The sequence below is a fragment of the Neomonachus schauinslandi genome, chromosome 11, assembly GCF_002201575.2.
Source record: "Neomonachus schauinslandi chromosome 11, ASM220157v2, whole genome shotgun sequence".
NCBI lineage: Eukaryota > Metazoa > Chordata > Mammalia > Carnivora > Phocidae > Neomonachus > Neomonachus schauinslandi.
The window spans coordinates 17175505-17186216 of NC_058413.1; positions in this window are offsets into that span (position 1 = coordinate 17175505).

Here is a 10712-nt window from a genome sequence, read left to right on the forward strand (position 1 = left end):
TCCCACTTCTCTGGATTGGCTGCACTGAGCAGTGTGGACACCAGGGGAAAAAAAAAAAAAATTTGGAGGGAAGGGTGTGGCGACGTTTTGTTTGTTGTTTGTCCAAGTCTTGGTCGTCACCCAGCTCTGCAGACTTCCTAGCCCTGAGGTCCAAGGCACGCCCCTCCACCTCTCCCGGTCTGTTTCCTCCCCTGTAAGGTGCACACACAGCATTAGCTACCTTAGTGCTGTAACATGGGCTTGCTAGTTGTCTCCAAGTCATTTCTGTCACCAACAGAAGTGGAGAGAGAAAAAACAAACAAAACGTCGCCACACCCTTCCCTCCAAATGAGTATGTATTGCCCCCTGGTGTCCACACTGCTCAGTGCAGCCAATCCAGAGAAGTGGGAGACAGACCGGGTGTGTGTGTTTTGCAGAGGGGGGGTGGGGGGAAGTGGGGGGGGTCCCCACCTGCTCCCCACCTGCTCCTGGCCTCAGTTCAGTCAGGCCCCCAGGAGCAGAGTGGGGCCCTGGCATGAGGGCCAGGCTAGGGTAGACATGAAATTAGGTCTCCCCAGCAGATCCCAGCAGCAGACTCCCCACCCATCCCACAAAAGGAAAGGTGTGGGATTTAGGAGCCAATGCTCACTGGCTTACAGTGAGCCTGGTGTCTGGAGGCCTCGAGGACCTGGTGACTGGTTTAACAATGGTGACAAAATAATAACTATAGTAGGCACTGTAATCTAGTTGTTGATGTAGAAAACTTTACTAAAAGTCGCTTGCCAAGCCCCCTAATTGTTGGGGGGACTGTTGGCTGGAGAGTCAGGCTCAAACCCAGCCTGCAGAACTGGCCTAATAAGACAACTGTCACTGTCACCATGCTCTATCCGATGCCCCCCAGGCTCTAGGAAGTCAAATTCACAACCCCTGGGAGACGCCCCCCAAGTTACCCAGTCACACCAGCAAAGCAGGGGGGCCCCTGGCAGTCTGTTCCCTCTGAAGCCGAGCCTTGCAGGGGGGCGTCCGGCTGGGGAGCTGGCTGCACCAAGGCTGGGGGAAGTGAGAGTTCCGATGCCCACTTTGGGAGGTAGAACTTGTCGAGTGAGCATTTCCTCAAATGTAGAAAAACTATTCAAAAGACACAGGGCAGCTGTGAGAGTAACAGGCGGCTCTGCCTGATGGAAGCTGGGTGTAGCCTCATCTCGTCCACACTCCGCCCCTCTGAGGTGGGAACATTATCACCTCCATTTGGTGGAGGAGAAAGCTAAGGCTCAGTGAGTTTAAATTAATTTGAATAAGATCCCACAGCTGGTAAGTGGCAAACCTGGGGGCAAGCCAGGGACTGACTGCCTGTCTCCAAAACTTAATAAATATGCTATATTGCCTCCCTTTATTAAAATGCCTTCTTTTTCAGAACCCATGTCCCATTTACCGAGATTGAACCAGGGAATCTAGAATGAGAGCCTAGAAGGGACTTCAAAGGTCATCTACCCTAAATACTTCTCTAGCACCACCCCCCTTAGCCTTGTATCAGTCAGCTTTTGTGAGGTTATGCTATCGTAACAAAGAACCCTGAACATCTCATTGACTTACAACAGCAAAGATCTGTTTCTCCCGAATGTGAATGACTGCTGAAGGTTTCTATGGGTCAGGTGGCCCCTGCTCCTTGTGTCTTTGTCATTCCTAGGTTCAAGATGAAAAATCAGCCCCTATTTGGGATAGGCTCTTCTCATGGCCAAGCCCCAGGATGGCTCCTATAACTTCTGCTCGGATGTAGCATGTGTCCCATCTGCCCACATTCCACTGGTCAAAGCAAGTCACACAACAGAACTCCACACCAGCTCTGGCAGGTGAGCCCAAGACTGACCATAATTTAGCCACCGCAATGCTGGAAATAGAGAAAGAATCCGATTCGGTGCTTTCCAGAATGAACTTTATGGTGGTGATCACCTTTATGTCTTTGTGGATGTGCCTGGAGTCCACTACGGTGGTTCGGTGGGGAGGGGCTTCGGGCCCACTACCCCCTTCCTCTGGCGGCCCTGCTCTCCACTGTTTTGTAGGTATCAGAATAAGATTTCTTCTGAAGAGAGGGCCACACACACACACACACACACACACACACACACGTGTGCGCACACTGACTTGAAAAAATGTTTACCCCAAATTTATTCTCTGACTAATGAGCAAACAGCCTGCTCTAATGAGTCTGTAGGACAGTAGCATAAGGATGTTTATGCTGTGAGTGGATCCAGTGAGAAGACTCCTGTGAGTCCCCATTGCATCTCTCTGCAGTTCTTCCCAGGGATCCATAGCCAGTTTCTACACTGTCTGAGGGGCCATAAGCCACCATGATCATTGTCCCTGCATTATTAAGTATAAATGTCTTCTTTGAGGGAGGAAAAGCCTGTGAAGAGAGAAGGTGAGCCAAGAGACCTAGAAAATCTAATCTACTAATAGAAAAGCCTGGTAATGAAGGAAACAAAAGGATGAAGCCATTCCTTTGGCCACACACTTGCCTCCATCTACTGCATCTACTTTTTTTCATATATAAGAAAATAAAAGACAATTATAAAAGTGTAGTTGGTTCTGGAATGCATTACCACATTTCTTGAGTATGACATGGTGTTTCTGAAAAACCTCAAGAAATTGGTTGAGTGGTGAACACACAACCTTCATCCTCCAAGGAGCCCCTGGGCATCAGGTCAGCATTGCGCATGCCCTGTGGACAAACAGACCTACTAATGGATCCAATAGAGGTTGAATAATTAGGCAATTGGTGTTTTAGTTGCTTTATGTTATACAAAAATCCTTAGTAGATTATTATGTATGTTCACATCACATTTTGGGGACTTGGTGAGGAATTTTGGATGGGTAAGGATGCATTCTTTTTCCCACTTACAGCAAAAAGAATGCAGTGCCTCGCTATGCAAAATTTACTATCTAACACTTCAGGCATGGATTAGATTTTTACACTAAGGCATACCTCTCTGTACAAAATTATAGACCTGGTCTTAGTGATAATGAATATTATGAGTACTTCCCTTTTCCCAGGCACTGTGCCAAGCCTTTAACATGTAATTTATTTGATACTTGAAACAGGCATGTAGGTGAGATTTTTTTTTTTTTTAATAATGATTGATGGTAGGTGACACAAGAGGAAAGTGAAGCGAGAGGTTGAGTCATTATCCCAAGGTCACAATTCCTGGCTTGGGTAAACAGACACTTGGGTAAACAGACACATACAATTTCATATTCATTGGTGTGTGTCCTAAATTTTGCCATAAATAAAAGTAAAAGAAAATATAAGCAGAGGGAATACCTCCTAACTCATTCTATGAGGCTAGCATTACCCTAATACCAAAACCAGACAAAGACATTACAGGAAAGGAAAGCTGCAGATTACATAGATTGATGGAAGAGAATAGAGAGCCCAGATTAAACCCATGTGTGTATGGCCAATTAATTTATAACAAAGGATCCAAGAATGTGCAGTGGGAGAGGGACAGCCTTGTCAATTGGTGATGCTGAGAAAATTGGACAGCCACATGCAAAGAAAGAATCTATCTTATGCCATACACAAAAATTAACTCAAAATAGATTAAAGACTTGAACGTAAGACCTGAAACCATAAAACTCTTGGAAGAAAGTGTAGGTGGTACATTCTTTTACGTTGGTCTTAACAATGATTTTTTTAATCTGACACCAAAAGCAAAAGCAACAAAAGCAAAAATAAATGAGACCACATCAAACTAATAAAAACTTCTGCACAGCAAAGTAAACCAGTCAACAAAATGAGAAGGCAACCTGCTGAATGGGAGAAAATAATTGTAAATCACATATCTGATAAGGGACTAATACCCAAAATATATAAAGAATTCATACAACTCAATAGCAAATATATATATATGCAATCTGATTTTTTTATTTGTTTACTCCTTTTTTATTTAAATCAAATTAATTAACATATAGTTGATTATTAGTTTCAGAGGTGGAGTTCAGTGATTCATCAGTCTTATATAACACCCAGTGCTCATTATATCATGTGCCCTCCTTTATGTCCATCACCTAACTACCCCACCCCCACCCCCCTCCCCTCCAGCAACCCTTAGTTTGTTTCCTATGATTAAGAATCTCTTATGGTTTCTCTCCCTCTCTGATTTCATCTTGAGTCTATTTTTGTGTATGGTGTAAGAAATGGTCCAGTTTCATTCTTCTGCATGTTGCTGTCCAATTTTCCCAATGCCATTTGTTAAAGAGACTGTCTTTTGTCCACTGGGTATTCTTTCCTGATTTTCTGTTCCATTGATCTATGTGTCTGTTTTTGTGCCATTACCATACTGTCTTGATGATTACAAGTTTATAATATAGCTTGAAGTCTAGAATTGTGATGCCATCAGCTTTAGTTTTCTTTTTCTCATTCCTTTGGCTATTCAGGATCTTTTCTGGTTCCACACAAATTTTGGGATTATTTGTTCCAGCTCTGTGAAAAAAGTGAAAAAAAAAGTTGATGGTATTTTGATAGGGATTGGATTGAATGTGTAGATTGCTCTAGGTAGCATAGACATTTTAACATTATTTGTTCTTCCAATCCATGAGCGTGGAACGTTTTTCCATTTCTTTGTGTCTTCCTCAATTTCTTTCGTGAGTGTTCTATAGTTTTCAGAGTACAGATCATTTTCCTCTTTGGTTAGGTTTATTCCTAGGTATCTTATGGTTTTTGGTGCAGTTGTAAATGGGATCGACTCCTTAATTTCTCTTTCTTCTGTTTCATTGTTAATGTATAGAAATGCAACTGACTTCTGAGCATTGATTTTATATCCACTTTGCTGAATTCCTGCATGAGTTCTAGTAATTTGGGGGTGGAGTCTTTTGGGTTTTCCACATAGAGTATCATGTCATCTGTGAAGAGTGAGAGTTTGACTCCTTCTTTGCCCATTTGGATGCCTTTTATTTCTTTTTGTTGTCTGATTGCTGAGGCTAGGACTTCTAGTACTATGTTGAACAACAGTGGTAAGAGTGGACATCCCTGTTGTGTTCCTGAGCTTAGGGGAAAAGCTCTCAGTTTTTCCCCATTGAGGATGATATTCGCTGTGGGCTTTTCGTATATGGCTTTTATGATATTGAGGTATGTTCCCCCTATCCCTACACTGTGAAGAGTTTTACTGAAGAAAGGATGCTGTACTTTGTTAAATACTTTTTCTGCATCTATTGAGAGGATCACATGGTTCTTGTCCTTTCTTTTATTAATATAGTGTATCACATTGATTTGTAGATGTTAAACCACTCTTGCAGCCCAGGAATAAATCCCATTTGGTCATGGTGAATAATCCTCTTAATGTACTATTAGATCCTATTGGCTAGTATCGTGGTGAGAATTTTTGCATCCATGTTCATCAGGGATACTGGTCTTAATTCTCCTTTTTGGTGGGGTCTTTATCTGGTTTTGGGATCAAGGTAATGCTGGCCTCATAGAAAGAGTTTGGAAGTTTTCCTTCCATTTCTATTTTTTGAAACAGCTTCAGAAGAATAGGTATTAATTCTTCTTTAAATGTTTGGTAGAATTCCCCTGGGAAGCATCTGGCCCTGGACTCTAGTTTGTTGGCAGATTTTTTTTTACTGCTTCAATTTCCTTGCTAGTTATGGGCCTGTTCAGGTTTTCTATTTCTTCCTGGTTCAGTTTTGGTAGTTGATACGTCTCTAGGAATGCATCCATTTCTTCCACATTGCCCAATTTGTTGGCATATAGTTGCTCATGATATGTTATTATAATTTAACAATCTGATTTAAAAGTGAGCAGATCTGAATAGACATTTTTCCAAAGAAGACACACAGATGGCTAACAGGTACATGAAAGGGTGCTCAACATCACTCACCACCAGGGAAATGCAAATCAAAACCGCAATGAAATAGCACTTCACACCTGTCAGAATGGCTATCATCGTAAAGACAAGAGGTAACAGGGTGCTGGCAAGGATGTGGAGAGAGGGGAACCCTCTTGCACTACTACAGTGTGGGTGGAGGTAGCTCAAAAATTAAAAACAGAATTACCATATGAACCAGAAATTCCACTTCTGGGTATTTATCAGAAGAAAATGAAAACACTGACTCAAAAAGATATGTGTCTCCTCATGTTTATCACAGCATTATTTACAATAGCCACGATATGGAAACCACACCGAAGTGTCCATCGATGGATGAATGGATAAAGAAGATGTGGTCTATATACACAATGGTATAGTATACAGCCATAAAAATGAATTAAAATTTGCCATTTCAGTGGTGACAGCATAAATGGACCATGAGGGCATTATGCTAAATAAAATAAGTCAGACAGAGAAAGACATGTTCTGTATGATCTCTCTTATACGTTGGACTCTAAAAACAAACAAAGCAAAACAAAACAAGCTTTAAATACTTTTTTTCTCGATCTGAGAGGAATTTGCTTGCATGTCTTTATGTATAGGGATATAGCCATGTTATAAACTTTATCCATAATTGCTATATTTAAAAGAATGTTGTCTGAGTTGAGCGCCTTTTTCTCCTCCCCCGTCCCTGCTTGCTGCATTCCCACTTGGCTAGAATACAGATGTGATGGCTGGAGAGGCAGCAGCCATCTTAGACCTCAAGATAGCAGTCGAATGTTGAGGGGGCTGAGTAATAAGACAGAAAGCGCCAGGGTTTCAACTGTGTACTCCGCTGGGCCCACCTACCTGAATGTTCACATAAAAAAGAAATCCGTTTTAGCAGCAGCATCACTAGGACAACCACCAAAACTACCACCATCCACAGTGTCACCACTGATGTCCTCAATGTCATTACCAACGCCATCACCTCTCACCAATACCAGGACAATCCAGTACCACCACCCTCCCAACCACCACTACCCTCCCATCACCTTTATCATCATTACTATCGTCATCAAATTAGCATTTGAATCTAGGCTTTCTGACTTGAGGATCCTTTTAACCTTGATTTGATGGATGAGTGAATAGACAAGTTGCTGATGTCTGACTGTCAGCCTGCTCCCTGCTCCAGAGAAGAGTCTGGAAGGTATGTTACAGACAATGGGCCTAAGCCTTCTGAACAGCATTTTTCTCACCTGTAAAATGAAGGCAATAGAAAGAACAGTTGTATCTATTGCAGGAGATTAGAAATGGTGCGCGTGACATTCTTGGCATTAAATTTAACATTTAGTAGTTACCAGATAAGCAGCATATTTTATTAATATAATAATTAGTATTAAAAGAATCCAAATTATGTTCTGGGTGGACAGAGACCCCTCTCTCTGTCCTTGGGTGTGCAGGGAAGTGATGTGTGCGACTTCTGCATCATGTCCCCACAGGAGATGGGAGTGCCCTTCTCATCCCCTACTTCCACTGCCTGGAATGTGGACAAAGCAGTGAGAATTGGGGAAGCTTTCTTGGGCTGTGAACAGAAGCTGCAGGTTGAGGATGATGGAGAAATGTGACAGAAAGTCTGGGTCCCCCTCAACCTCGAGCAGCCATGCCAGCCTGGCCCAAGACAGAGATAAATTTCCATCTTGCTGATGCCACTGATTTTGGAGTCCTGCTAGCAGCCAATTATTTATATCATTGAAGTTTGTCTTAGAAAGATTTGTTCAGGGGGGCCTGGGTGGCTCAGTCGTTAAGCGTCTGCCTTCGGCTGGGGTCACGATCCCAGGGTCCTGGGATCGAGCCCCGCATCAGGCTCCCTGCTCAGCGGGAAGCCTGCTTCTCCCTCTCCCACTCCCCCTGCTTGTGTTCCCTCTCTCGCTGTGTCTCTCTCTGTCAAATAAATAAATAAAATCTTTAAAAAGGAAAAAAAGAAAGATTTGTTCAGTGTCTATGGATTCTGAGGATAACATTTTCCCCAAACTCATCTTCAAATTCTAGGATCCCTGACTCAAATCCTCATTGCCAGAAGCAAAACCTGTCTCTTATTCCACAGCTGGTCCTCAACAAGGTCCTGCCCCTGCTTGAGTCTCCCTTCACCTCCATCTGCAAAGTAGAAAATGTGAGCTCAACATCACTGAGGAACAGGGCAGGTGAGTGAGATCACAGGTGAAGGGCTTTTGGCTTTACTAGAAGGATGACATTCAAGAGCTAATAAGGATGAGGATGACAGTGATGGTGATGGAGGGGGTGATGGTGGGGATGGTGGGGATGGTGTAAGGATGGTGCCAGTGGCTATAGTGATGAGGAGGAGGATCGTGGTGGTATGGCGTGAAGTAGTGGGGATCGTGCTGGAAACGCTGGTGTTGATGGCAAGGGTGGTATGGTGATAGGCTGCTGGTGATATGTCACGGTCATGCCATATAGAGTGATGGTGTTAGCAATGGTGGTCCAGGTGGGGATGCTGAAGACAGAACTGATTATAGTGATAGTTTCAGTAATGCTGATAGGGTGGTCAGGATGGTCGTGTTGCTGGTGGTGTTCATAGTGGAATTGAGAGTGTTGGTGGTGATGGGGATGATTTTGATGGCGGTGGCCATGGTGGCAATGATTATAATGGTGACGGTGATGATGAGGGTGAGGTGGTGATGGCGGTGGTGGTGGTGACATTGATGGTGGTGACGGTGACTGTGATTGTTGATGACACTAATGACTGTAATGTATTAACATTCCCATTGATCATGGTCTGGTATTGACATTGGCGGTATTAATAGCGATGTTGATTCATTCGTTGTGTGCCCAGACATAGAACTGTGAGGATCTTCTCCCAGTCCATGGCTTGCCTTTTCTTAATGAGATGACACCCAAATTTATAATTCCGGATCTAATCTGTTCAATTGTTCCCAGATTCATGCCCCCGTGTGTTTATGCCTCGTCTCTTCTTGCAGGACCACACATACGCATGTTCCCCTCAGTCTCTTGCTGCACACCTGTTTCTCCTGCTTCCTTGTCTCAGCAAATCATGGCACCAATCCTCTATAGTCCAACCTCTGGAACACACCTTTGATTCCTCCCTTCCCTGTGCACCCGTCATTTATAACCAATCAGTAAGCTCAGCCAATTCTATCTCCAAATACATCTGAATCCTTCCATTTCTCTTGATCTCTGCCATGTCCACTCTACTCCAAGTCACCATTCATCTCCCTCCTGGATGAAAATAATTGCCTCTTAACTGGACTCCCTGCTTCCACTCTTACTACCCTGTAATCTTTTTCTGCTCAGCAGTCAGAGTGGTTCTTTAAAAATGCAAATCAGGGGCGCCTGGGTGGCTCAGTCGTTAAGCATCTAAGCGTCTGCCTTCGGCTCAGGTCATGATCCCGGGATCCTGGGATCGAGTCCCACATCGGGCTCCCTGCTCGGCGGGAAGCCTGCTTCTCCCTCCCCCACTCCCCCTGCTTATGTTCCCTCTCTCGCTGTGTCTCTCTGTGTCAAATAAATAAATAAAATCCTTTAAAAGAAAAATGCAAATCAGAACCTGCCCTCCTCCTGCCCCAAACTTTCCTATGCTATCCTGTCACCCTGGACAAACTCCAAGCTTATTACCGGGTGTGTGATCTGACCCTTGCCTACCTCTCTGACCTCCTCCCTTCCCATGCTGCAGTCACACTTTTGTTTCTCTAATATCCTGAGCACCTTCCCACCTCAGGGCCTCTGCTAGAAACACTCTGTCTCCAGATCTGCATAGTCAAGTGGCAATATGGGAATTCAGCAGGTCTGGCTCCAAAGTCTCTGCTTTGAATTGCTACAAATATTGCCTCTCTGAGCACACTGCCCTGCTTTATCTGACCCATCTTCATTTATCTTATTTACTTTTTAGATTATTGTTGGACTTCCCCAACTATAGTCTCAGCTCTAGGAGAGCAAGACCTTGCATCCTTGTTTCCCACTCTATCCCCAGCATCTAGAACAATGGCTGACACATAGGAGATGTTCTATAAATAGTTGTGAATGAATCGATTGGTTCATGAAGCAAACTAGAAACATATTCTCCCCCCTCCCAAGTAAAGGAAAAGCAAAGCTTGTGTCCACATGGTTCTGTGACAAAGACAGATCACCTTCCCATCTCTGCCCTCCTGCCCCCTCCTCCCGTGGCTACTGCCTCAATTCAGCCCAGTAACTGTGATCACAGCTTCCACTCCTGAGCCCCTTGCTCCACTCTGGAAGAAGACCAAAATTACAACACAAAAATCTAATTGTTCCTCCTCTCCACTTAAAACCTGTCAATGTCTCCACATCAAGTATGCACTGATTTCCACACCGAGGTCAACAGCTGTTGAGGGCTCCTTTGGTGTCCAGAGGAGGTAGAGGATGGGCTGAACAAGCATGGCTCCTAAATCATCCCCCTCCCTTTCAGCCAGAGAAGTCCCACTTCTATCAGCTGTACGCAGAGTCAGTATAACATTGAAATGAAGGGTGAGGCTTCTAGAGCCTGAATTCAAATCCTGATTCTGCATCTCTTGAGCTGTGTGACCCTGGCCAGGTTACTCACCTTCTCTGATCGCCAGTTTGCAAATGGGGCTGATGATATTATTACCATGTACATGATGTGATGTGTAGCTAGTAATATATTTACTATCTGTAAAATGGAACTGATAATAGTGCCTGCCTCCTAAGGGTCATCAGGAGAATTAAATGAGTTTGTTCATACAAAGCACTGAGGACAGTGCCCCGCGTGTAGTAAATGCTCACTAAGTGTTGGCTTTTATAGTAAATTACATTTCCACGTAGGATTTTATTTGCTCTGATTAGAAGGGGAAAAAAATGTGAAACCTGGTTTTCATA